This window comes from Protopterus annectens, chromosome 5.part1, assembly GCF_019279795.1.
Source record: "Protopterus annectens isolate FY-2018-M chromosome 5.part1, PAN1.0, whole genome shotgun sequence".
Taxonomy (NCBI): Eukaryota; Metazoa; Chordata; order Ceratodontiformes; family Protopteridae; genus Protopterus; species Protopterus annectens.
The window spans coordinates 260,823,977-260,836,678 of record NC_056736.1 but is presented as its reverse complement, the minus strand read 5'-3'; positions in this window follow the sequence as shown (position 1 = coordinate 260,836,678).

The window sequence follows — 12,702 nt, the reverse complement described above, 5'->3', positions numbered from 1 at the left end:
ATCAACCCAGAATCTGGGAGTATGTGTAGAAACAGTTAGCTAGTGTTAACAAACATTCCCTCCACAGGTATACCAGGTAAGAGGTGTATACTGCAGGAAAAACTGGTTCATGTGTAACGATGACTATAGCCATATCACTGTCCAAACTAAGGCTATAGGGTAGTGTAGTAAGACTTGTAAGGTACAGATAACAGCATTGACTAGGAAAGTAATGTGGACTACAGGAATATAGTAGTTGTTAATTGGCATATTTCTCTCCCTCCCACCATATCTCCAAGGATAGTCAACATACCCACCCCAACTGGTATGTACTGACACCTATGTTCTGATAATGTCCAATTGTTTGATAAATATTTTAATGGTCCCATGCATGTGCTATATTGAATTATTCCAACATTGGTGGCATGGTGCCATCAATGTACCTGCATGCTGTTGTTATTACCACTGTGGTCCCATATATGCATGTGTTCTGTTTGCTATGCAACTGTTCCGTATTTGGTGTCTGGGTTAATGGGAATATTTATGCATGCTGTTATACCTATGATGATGAAATCTAAACACTATAGCACGCTTGGGAAGGCCAGTCCCAGCGGACCCACCTGTCCCACCTCAGCTGGCTGTGGCACCAGGCACCAGCATGTCTGGTACTCAACCCTGGACCTCACTGTCCATTGGTCCTGCACCACCTTCAGGTGAAACTGCCTCAGGGGATGGGGCTCGCCCCCCCCCCCGGGAGTGGGCGTAGACAGGCACCTGTCTCCAGTAGCCAGGTCGGGGTCATGGTGCGTAGAATGATCAACCAGCAGTTTGATGATCTTCTACGCCAGCTCGAGGGCCACGTGTCACAATTAGTGAGTCAGCCTGGCTCTGTGACTCAGCCCCCAGCACAGCCACTTTCGGAGCTGTGAAGGTGCAGTGGTGACTGCCCATGGGTGCCAACCTCAGTCCCACTGTTTCCACTAGGGGGCTTGTGGTCTTCCAATTTCCAAAAACCCTTCCCCATCAAGGTGTTTACCCCCCACGTGTCATATACTGCCCTTGTATGTGTCTTGTTTGTCTTGTGTGTTAACCTATCCAACCTACCTCCCCAAATATACCTACTACCCCTCCCCAACATCCCACTCTCACTTAAAAAAAAAAAGGGCAATCTGTTCCCACAAAAAAATCTTGCCCCATACATAGCTGTCCATTTCGCACACATGTCCACTGGACACATGTAATCAGGTCTAATTGGCATCACAACATATTATTGTTATCCTCACCCCCTCCCAGGGGTTTGAGTGTCCAAATCATCCTCCAAATTCAGTATATATGCACAGCTGTTGCTGTAGAACAAATGGGCAGCTATGGACCTTCCCTGCACCCTTCCTGAACATCCCTGGCTATTTTCCCTACTGTCTTTCCTTCTTTATGACCCATTTTTCACCACTTTCCTATCAACCCCTTTTTCTTTTCTTTTAAAGAAATTAGCAGGAGTAAGCACTTTTAAGCAGCAGTAAGTGGGTTTAAGCCTGTTTGCATGGGGGTAAGCTATGCCTACACAGGTTAAGCAATTTAGAAGCTAACTGAATATGGGAAACTGTAACTGGAAGTTAGCAGTGCTTACCGCTGTGCAAACCCACTTACAACTGCTTTAAAGTACTTTAATCACTCTGCATCCAACTGCCCATGTTCTGACCAGCAACAAAATAAACAGCCTCTGAAAGGCTCAAGCCAAGGACTCTGCATGTTTCTATATTAGAACACCAAACATTCAAAATGTTGAGTGTTCTAATATCGAACCCTAGCAATCGAAAATACAAAACACGAACATTCGGAACAGCAAATTTTTTCCAAGGGAAAAAATTCACTGTTCCAAAGCACATACACACAACACAAGCACACCAAACAAACAGCAATCCACACACATACACCTAAACTCTTACACCTAACCCTGACACTACACTATACATACACCACTAACTATCCACTTACCTTAACTCAAACCCTAACCCTAAGGTCCATCACTATCGCACAGTCACCTCACCCACGCCCTAACTCTAACTCACCTAACCCGCCCTAACCCACACGTCCACACAATCGCACACTTACCTGACCCGTGCCCTAACCCTAACTCACCTAACCCGCCCTAACCCACACGTCCACACAATCGCACACTTACCTGAACCCGACCCGTAACTTTCCACCAGAGAGCTGAAAATACTGAAGCAACAGAAACGGACAACCAAATTCTTTCCCTAGGAAAAGGGGTCGATATTAGAACACTCGACATTTCAAATATTCGGTGTTCTAATATAGACCCACTCTGCACTCTACAGCCACAGTGATAGACCACTAAGCTTTGTCAGATATACATAACCCTGATGTTTTCAAAAACATATCATCCAGCCCAGTCTTGAACACTACAGAGAATGTATTCCAACATTTAGCTGTATGTGTGTGTGTAAATATATTAATATCTCAACAGATACAACATATATATATATATATATATATATATATATATATATATATATATATATACACATATATATAAATATATATGAACATATATACATGCAAATGCCTACATCTATAGATATATATGTATACACCTATATGTCTAAATATACACAGCCAGTTACATATATGTAAGCAGATATATATCTATGTGGGTATATACGGACATAGTTGTATATATGTAACCAGATAAATATCTATATAGGTATATATGGACATACATCTGTAGATAACAATGGGAAAATAACTAAGACATATATGTCCACATGCACTGTTAATGGGGTTGAGAGGCTCCAAACAATATACGTCTTGTACAAATAGGTATACCCCCCACAGCCAAACATGTCCACCCTGCAATACACTACCAAGTGTTGCAGATCGCATAACCAGGACTTGACAAAACATGGGCATCCCTAGGATATATATACACAGACAGATATATGCAGATACAGATATACACACACACACACACACACACATATATATATATATATATATATATATATATATATATATATATATATACAGATATATATGTGACTACACATACACATGCAGTGATATGTACAGTAAGTTACATATGTAGTACGTGCACACAATATGGAACAGCCACTATTCCTACAGTTACCACCTTACCAACTGGAGACTGTATGAGCCACCCATAGAAATGACATTCATTGCCTGCAACATATACCCACAGAGATATCAAAGGATATAACACCACACACAGCTGTGCATAAATGGGAAAGCTTTATTTGTATACTGTTACAGTTGTATATGCCATGTCATATAGCTGTTTAGACACGGACATCGATATAACCTGAGAAATGCTACTGTGAAACAGTAATACTAATACAGTAGTTTGGAAAGGTTAACAAATGTTGTCCAGGCCAAGGCCATCAAGTAGTACAATAGTAAAGACAGACTGGTCCACAGGATACCAAACACTCAACGGTAAGTAATGTAGGTGTATAGTTCAGCAACCTCTATCTACACTCTGTAGACAATCCCTAGGGGGTAAAGACTTCAGTTGACACAATGGGATGTAACTGTTTCATAACAAGGCACAACTGATACCATCACAAGCACACTGACAAACAGAACAGTCAGTATGGCAGGTGGCATTGGGCCTGCATTTAACCAAGGTGGATTGTATAGTAATGTACATCCATATACCTTAAGGCAGCTCACCCCTGATGGTCTTCAGGACTTTGGGCTTTCAGGTTTTTGTAGTGCTCCCATATGCATATGTGTATATATAAATATATGTATACATAGATATACGTATATGTATATATAGATATATGTATATATAGCTATATATGTATGCACATCCTATGTGTACAGATATGCCTAGTTATGTTGGCATATATGTAGATATCAATAACTATATGTGCATTCATATTTATTCTGATATACCTACTACTGTCAAAATACATGTTGATATCCATACGTAATGTGCATATGTATCTCTGTATACGTGTAGACATATATAGCTCTGTATATGTATATATTTGGGTGTTTATTTGTATATCTATGTACATATACATATCCATCTATGTATGTCAATATGTATATCTGTATATCTGTATAGATATCTGGATAAGTATATGTACATATATCATCACCATATGTCCTGAACATGGAGTGTAGCCCTACCTCAGCCCCTGTAGACCCAACTTTGTTATGCAAGGGGATGTCAGATATGTATAGCAGGTATACTTGTAGAGTATTGTTGCTATTGTCATAGGGATTGTCTTCATAGACATGGTGTGTGTGAGAGGTCACATCTGCTTATAACATATGTGCCACTGGCTACTGACAGACATCCTAAGGACATCATAGTACAGTACCACTGCTAGCATGTAATGCTCCTGTGGACTACAGCAGAGATAATGGCCAATATATGTGGACAGTCTGACACACTCTGGACAGTCCAGCAGCAGTGCACCTGGCAAGTAACTGGACATTACATCTCACTAGGTAAGTACACTAAGCTGCTAGGCATGTAACATAACACTGTTCAGGCTACAGGCAGACCGGCTCAACACTGGCCTACATTTCCTATGGGGGAATGCACATGTACCTGCACATAGATAGCAGGCTCTACAGGCATGCCACAGCACAGTGTAACATACACCTGTGTGCACGTGCATCACCACAACCAATGTGAACACAGCCACAGCTACATATGGCATGCTAGCATATTATTACAGTATATGGACTATCTGTTCAACACCAACCTCATATGTGCCACACACACACACACACACACACTCACCCTACATATACTGGGCCGCTACACAGTGTAGTCCGCTGCCTGTCTGTGTTATGGGACATGTGCATGTATGGCCCTACATACATGTAAGCCAATAGGGTTACATACAGTGGAGCAGCATGTAACATCAGATAGAACAGGACCAAGAACAATGACATCTACCACAGTCTGTAAACAGGCCAAGGTACATATTAACATTACACACACTGCCAACAATCACCATAAGTACACAGACCTCAGTACTGTACACACAACCACAGAATGTCCAGGTAAAGTCATCAAATATAACCCCTACTATACATTACATGTGTAGCAGTCTGATATCTCACTAGCTTGTTATCAGATATGATGTCAGTAATTATGGTGCACAGTACATATGCACCCCTTACTGCATGACATATGTACAAAGGTCATCAGGGTTGCGGCTGGAGGCACATACACAGGGCCAATATTGACATGTTGCTGTGATACCCTCATACATTTACTGTTGTAACAGGGTTTGTTGCACCATATGTCCTATGTGGGATATGAAGTCAGTAACTCTCACGGCTGTCATCATCTACAGACTGCAACCCTCACACTACCTTCTGCAGTTCACAGATAGGTGCTCTGTGGGTAACACCTGAAACAAAAGGCACCGCACACTGGCCAGTCTGCAGATGGCCCTACAGCTGGGGGTTTCGTCATAAACAGCACTGACATGACAGGTATGTAAACATGTAGGACAGCCATAACCACACACACCCTGTTATACCAACATTACTCCAAATGCAGTATAGAAGCACTTACAGTCTGTAGTCAGGTCAAGCACATTCTCTTCTTGTGTGTTGGCCTGTTTCCACAGTATATGTTGTTAGAGGTAAACCCTAATCCATCTGAGATGCTGTTTGCCAAACAACAGATCGAATTCCTCCTCACGGTGAATGAAAGGCCCAATACCAACATGATGTTCCTAGATATTGGTGTGTGTTTCCATGCAATTGGCTATGGGAATGTTACCACAGCTGTTCTACATGCAATCAGCTAGGGGAGGGTTGCAATTCATGCAGAGACCATCAGCTGATCCTGAGCATCACTTAAAATACACATGCTGCTGCCTAAGCAAAGCAGGTGTAAGTCTCCACAGCCACCAGAGAGGGAGTAAGAGAGGAAGACAGAGGCACAGAAAAGTCAAGGAGGGGTGGGAGAGTAAAACTTATGCATGTTTGTGTCACACACCTACCAGTACAGGGTATCAAACCTCTGATGACTATGTAGTGCTATGACATGTACATGCAGTTATTGAATGTGCCACATAGGTTACATGTTGGGGAGCCCTCAGAACATATATGCGATGGTGAGTGACATCTGCAACAGGGATATGGTAGCTATGTGGTAGGTGTAGTATACATGCCCACCCGCATGAACAGGTGTCAGTGTCAACACAGCCACACTCTCACAGGGATGCACACACATTGCCACACTTGGCAGGGCCAGGAATACAACTCATCACTAGCAGGATTGCCACAACACAGTAATGTGCAGGTATCACATGCACCACAGGGGTCATATGGAGGTTATATGTGCAAAGGGTATCTGTGTCTGACATCAGACAGCATACTTCAGTATGCCAGTGGGGGTTGTAGTGAGTGTGAATGTGATCATATACATCATACACCCCACATACAGACATGGGTGCCAGTACTGACATGCATGTGCGCACTGCTTCACAGGTGTGTTGTGGTTGATGGTGCCAGACAGCTATACAAGGCTAGGTGATGCGTATACCTTGGCATCAGGCCACATGACAATGCTCTGCATTGTGGCTCAGGAGTGTAGTGTCTGGAATTGTCCACACAGGTGGGTATTGTAGTCACCATCCAGTCACCTGGGTGACTACTGCATGTGGCCAACACTGTGTATTGCTTGCCATGTATGTGTTCCTTTGTCCATGATATGGATAGTGTCTGGGATGTGCACACCTCCCACATGCATGTACAGTGACATGTGGAACTGTACCTGGGGTGGCTGGCCCATGTTGCGTACAAAGATCGTTATCATCAGATGTGCCAGTCCTGGCCTCATGTGGCGGGAACTGTTCATGGATAGCAGGTTGGCCCTGCACCTACATTGATAGCTTGATACTGGTATTCTCTGGTGTCAGTGGCATCTGTCCATATAGTGCTTGTGTTTCAGACATGTTATGTCCTTTATGGGTCACTTTTGATGGCACCACAGGTGTTGCAGGTGTCCAGTGAGGAACATGGGGGAGGTGCACTGTACATGCCTATTGGACATTTGGACAGGGTGTCATGCCCTCTGTAGCCCACTGTAATCCCACCATGGTTACTATCAGTGGGCAATATGCAGGGTACTACCAACATAGTGGCTGTTCAGCTGTTGCCTAGGCAAGTGTGTGTGTGTGTGTGTGTGTGTGTGTGTGTGTGTGTGTGTGTGTGTGTGTGTGTGTGTGTGTGTGTGTGTGTGTGTGTGTGTATGAGACATAGGTTGAGAGCGTACCCTAGGTAATACAAGGGTTGCTAACGTTGTTCAGCAAGCATTGATGTCACATTTAAGGGTATGGATTTGCACCCCAGCTTCTTGGCTATTTCACATCTGTTAACCCTGTATGGTGACATTGTGATATATATATGTGGCCCACCATATAAGAAGTTTGCAAAACCTGCTCTACATTGAGTCCAGTTGTTACACACTCACACAATATGAATTACAAACACAGGCACACACACAGACACACACACACACACACACACACACACACACACACACACACACACACACACACACACACACACACACACACCTGTCATGTCTGGGATTAGAACTCCTACCTAACTAGTATACTACACTATAGCACTGCACCATTATAGGATGCTCCACAGAGATTACTGGAGTTCTCTTTCCCCAAAGGTGTATTTCACAGTGAATGACATCAGCAGGGATGCCAAAGTAGGGAATTTGAATTGTAGTGAGTGTGACTAGCCTAAAATGCATTGCTCCCTACACAAACATAGAAACACACACAATTGCCAAGTGTGGGAGTAGAACTCCTACCTAACTATTCTATCACGCTATAGTGGTACACAGTTATAGGACATGCTATGGAGATTGCTGGGCTACAACCTTCCCATAGGTGTATTTCTAGGTGGATGACATCAGCAGCCTTGCCAAAGTAGAGCATTCAGATTGTAGGGAGTGTGACTACCTTAAAAAGCATTGCTCTTTGCACAGACAGAGTCAGACACACACACACACACACACACATGCACACACACACACACACACACACACACACACACACACACACACACACACACACACACACACACACACACACACTTGCCAAGTCTGGGATTAGAACTCCTACCTAACTAATTTATCACACTACAGCAGTACGCAGTTATAGGATGCACTATGGAGATTACTGGGCTACAACCTTTCCAGAGATGTATTTCTATGTGGATGACATCAGCAGCCTTGCCAAAGTAGCGCATTTGAGTTGTAGGGAGTGTGACTACCCTAAAAAGCATTGCTCTCTACACAGAGACAGACAGACAGATGCACACACACTTGCCAAGTCGGGGATTAGAACTCCTACCTAACTTATCACACTACAGCGGTATGCAGTTATAGGATGTGCTACAGAGATTACTGGGCTACAACCTTCCCAGAGATGTATTTCTAGGTTGATGACATCAGTAGCCTTGTCAAAGTAGAGCATTTGAGTTGTAGGGAGTGTGACTACCATAAAAAGCATTGCTTTCCACACAGACAGACATACACACATACAAACACACACTCGCACACACAGTTGCATGTCTGAGATTGGAACTCCTACCTAACTAGTTTATCACACTACAGCAGTACACAGTTATGGGACACATCACTGAGATTATAGGGCTACAACTCTCCCAAAGGTGTATTTCACAGTGGATGACCTCAGCAGGCTTGTCATAGTAGGGCTATGGAGAGGGCTGTATGTGTGCATGGGCCATAACCCATTCATCTAGAGGTTGACACACCACATGTGGGCACACAGGGTCATATTTCAGAGGTACGTGTATACAGCTGCTTGATGACTACTTCCTTGTACAGTCATGTTGCAAAGCTAGTACATGCACCACATAGTCTGTAATGCTGACAGATACTGGTGGCTAGTATCTACAGTGAGTGACATCTGAACCTCATGTGGTTGTGGCCCTTTGGCTGTGTGCTGGGTGGGACAAGCCTGGATGGCTCCTTGTCACAGTCACCCTCTTCCACACATCTGTGTACATCGACCTTTGGCTTATTATAGTGTGTTGTCTTTAGATATATGCCTTTATTCCTATCCACTGTGTGTGCAAAGCATGTGTGATGCATACCGAGGAGTGTCTGCACTAACATCTGCGACTGCCAGATATTTCTGGTCCACTGGTGTTTGCAGACATGGCCTTCATGTGTTTAAGTGTGTGAGCATGCCCAGTATGACCTTTCAGTATGTTGTTGACTGACATTGCCTTCATTTCTCTATCTTTCACTATGTTGTTGACTGACATTGCCTTCATTTCTCTAAGTGTGTGAGCATGCCTAGTATGTCTGTCTGTACTGAATGTGTGGATCAAGTCCAGGCAGTTTGTACTGCAGTGCCAACCATTGTGTTGTACACCTACAGGTAGCAGACTGTTTCTGCAGGATATCTGTTGATCATTTGGCATTGAGTGTTACTACATTTCAGCATAGGATGGGGGGGCACACCTGACCATTTCTACAGTTCTACACAGGATTGGGGGGCACATCTGACTGTTACTACATTTCTACGTAGGATGAGGGGGCACACCTGACACACATTTTCTATGACTGTACTGGTATGTCTGGTATTCCATTTCATTCTGTATTCTTACCTATCATGCTGACTAGAGGCATACCAGTGTACTACAAATCTTAGCTTTGATTTACCTACATATTAGTTTCTGACTTCCTACCCTTCAGAACTAACATCCCACTGCCTGAGTTGCTGTAGTCTGTGTAGGTCTGGGGGGGGGGGTTACCCATAGGCAGCATTCAGAGGTCATAGAATGGCCTTTGTTTGTGTTTGTTTACACCTGTCCTGCTGGCTGTGACTGTTGTTGGGTATGTTAACCCCCCTGACTGGCATGTGTGAGTCACTTACCTTGAGGGTGTCCCAGCATTGAGGGTGGTGCTGCAGGGCTGCCTATGTTGGGTGCACATAGTACACTCCCTACACATGGTTGAGTACAGGTAGTGTAATGTTTGGCATCCCTTTTACTGTATGTGAGAGTCAGAGAGAGGTTTTATTCCCTTGGTCCCACCTGTGTCAGTGTATGTGCTATGCTTGCCTCTTTGCCAAGACCAGGGCATACTGGGCACTCTTCCTTCTGCCTATTGGGGCAGGCTCAGGTTGTTCCTCCTCTGAATCACTCTGTGCCTGTGTAGGCTTTGGCAATGGTGGGGGACTGTGTGGCTCTGCCCCATGCTGTTCCTGCTGCAGCTGTTTCCGCAGGATCATATTGTGTAGCATGGCATATATGAGGACAATTTGGGTGCATGTAGCTGGTGAGTACTGCAAGGCTCCACCAGATGTGTCCAGGCACTGCAACCATGACTTGAGCATCCCAAATACATGCTCTACTATAATTCTGGTCTGTGCATGTGCCTCATTATGGAGATCTTGTTCGGGTGTGTGTGTATTTCTGATGGATGTCATCAGCCATGGCTGCAGTGTATATCCAGCATACCCTTCTAGGTGACCATGAGGGATGTCCCCATTGGCAAATCTCTGGTACAGTTGTGTAAGATGCCAGATATGGGAATCGTGATAGCTTCCAGGGCGGCCAGCACACACATTCATTATTATGCCCCGGGCATCGCACACAACCTGGCAGTTGATAGAGGGGAAGCCCTTGCGGTTGATGTAGACCCTATCCCGCTCATCAGGTGGTGCTTTGATGCATATGTGCATGCAGTCTATAGCACCCACTACCTCAGGGTATTCTGCTATTTGGTGGAACAGTTGCATATTGCTGGCCAACGCCTCATGGGTGTTGGGGAAATATACGTGTTCACCGACATGTGCTGACATGGCATCCAGGAACTGGAGGAGTACCCTGGATGCTGGTGCCTGTGAGATCCCCATCATATCCCCAGTTGGCCTTTGGAAGGTACCTGTAGCTAGTATTCTTAGGCCTACACATACCTTGGTATTCAATGGGATGGGTTCCCCTCTGTTAGTTCTGTGTGTGAGGCGTGGCCAGCACAGCTCAAAAATTTGCTGTAGGAGGTCCCTGTCCACCCTATAGTGCTCCAATATCTCCAGCTCATGTAGTCCCTGGTAGGTTACCCTAGGTCTGTACACTCTTCTCCATCTCCTCACTGTGGGTTGGTCGACATCATTCACATCCTCATCACCCTCAGCCTTTTCCACAAGTTGCTATATGATAGCTATTGCAGCCCATATCATTTTGCTGTTGTGAGTGTTAAACTTTTCTCGCTTGTTTACACCGGTGGTGTAGAGTGTGGGAAAAACCAGTGGGGAAGGTGTTTGCATAGTTTATAGTAGTGTTCTGGGTTGGGCTGGTCTGCTGCCTGTGTAATTGACTGATTCTGATACATTTCACCTGCCAGCTATGCTGGTTCTCCTTCATTAACTTCCTTCTGCTGCTTTCCCTTCCCATTGCCTTCCTGTTTAAGCCCGGGGGTGCCCCGTGCAAACAGAGTGCTCAAATGTGCGCAGTGCTGCTATTTCCTGGTTTAACTTTTTTTTCTTCCTTTAAAACCCGGTGTGCGGCACGCACACCCGCTTAGCCAATGTAAAGAGTGCTAGGCAGATTCAGACACACTCCCTAGCTTAGCTGTGCTAAGCTAGGAGCAAACCCGAGCCACAGGGCTCCAATCTGCTTACAGTATGCCTGACACACACCCCCATGATGTCAGCTAACTCCTAGGCTTGCACCAAGCTATTCCTACTCTTACACTGTTGGGACCTGACTAGCATGCTGGGGAAAACTGGGATTCACTGTCATTCCTCTCATTTGCATAGGATTGCCTGCTAATGCATAGTTACATGTCTCACACTGAGCCTCCCCCCTTAGTAACCACTAATCACTGACCATGTTGTCTTCTGCCTGCCATTGACTTGCATGGAAGAATAGCGATTTTAGTTAGAATGCCTACTTTAGGTTTATTTTGTTATTTTCCCCCGATCCCATTTGCACACCGCTGTCCTACGCTTAAACAGCCGAGATAGGCTAAAAATAAAAAAGTTGATTTTTTTTTTATTTTTTTGGCTGTTTGCAATGTCAATGGCCTTATACTCGCCCATTGGCATGGTTCCTAACTGATATGCAGCCTTTATTTGGAGCTGTCACAGCTCCGTTTTGGATTTTGCAGAAATGTACTCGGTTACTAACCGAGTACATTTCTACAGATTGCACTAGTCCTGCACGGCCGGTTGCAAGCTTCCTGGATCACAATTTCACCTCATTTGCATGGATTTCTCTTGCAAATGGGGTGATTTGCATACAGGGGCTTAGTCCATGCAGGACTAGTGCAGGAGCACTTGTGCACGCCCATGCAGGCTGTTCCTGGATCGCACGGCAGACATATTGCCTGCTAGAGCTCTTGCACTGATCCTGCATGCCGTGCAAGGCATAGAGAATCTGGGGGAATGAGTTTAGAAAGTCTTAAGTTTAAAAACTCCACTATCTGTGTGTGTTTGTGTGTGTGTGTGAGGGGTGAGGCAGACACAAAGAAAGTTATCCATCGTCTATGGTAAAGGTACATTTATATTCTTTCCTTAAGTGTTCCTGGAGTATTCTCCTGAAGTATAAATGTTGCTCAATGGTTTTCATATACTGCAGAAGGGTGCTCCATATAGCAGGATCAACATTAGAGAAAGGTTACTCTCCTGCTGAGACTGAAACCTG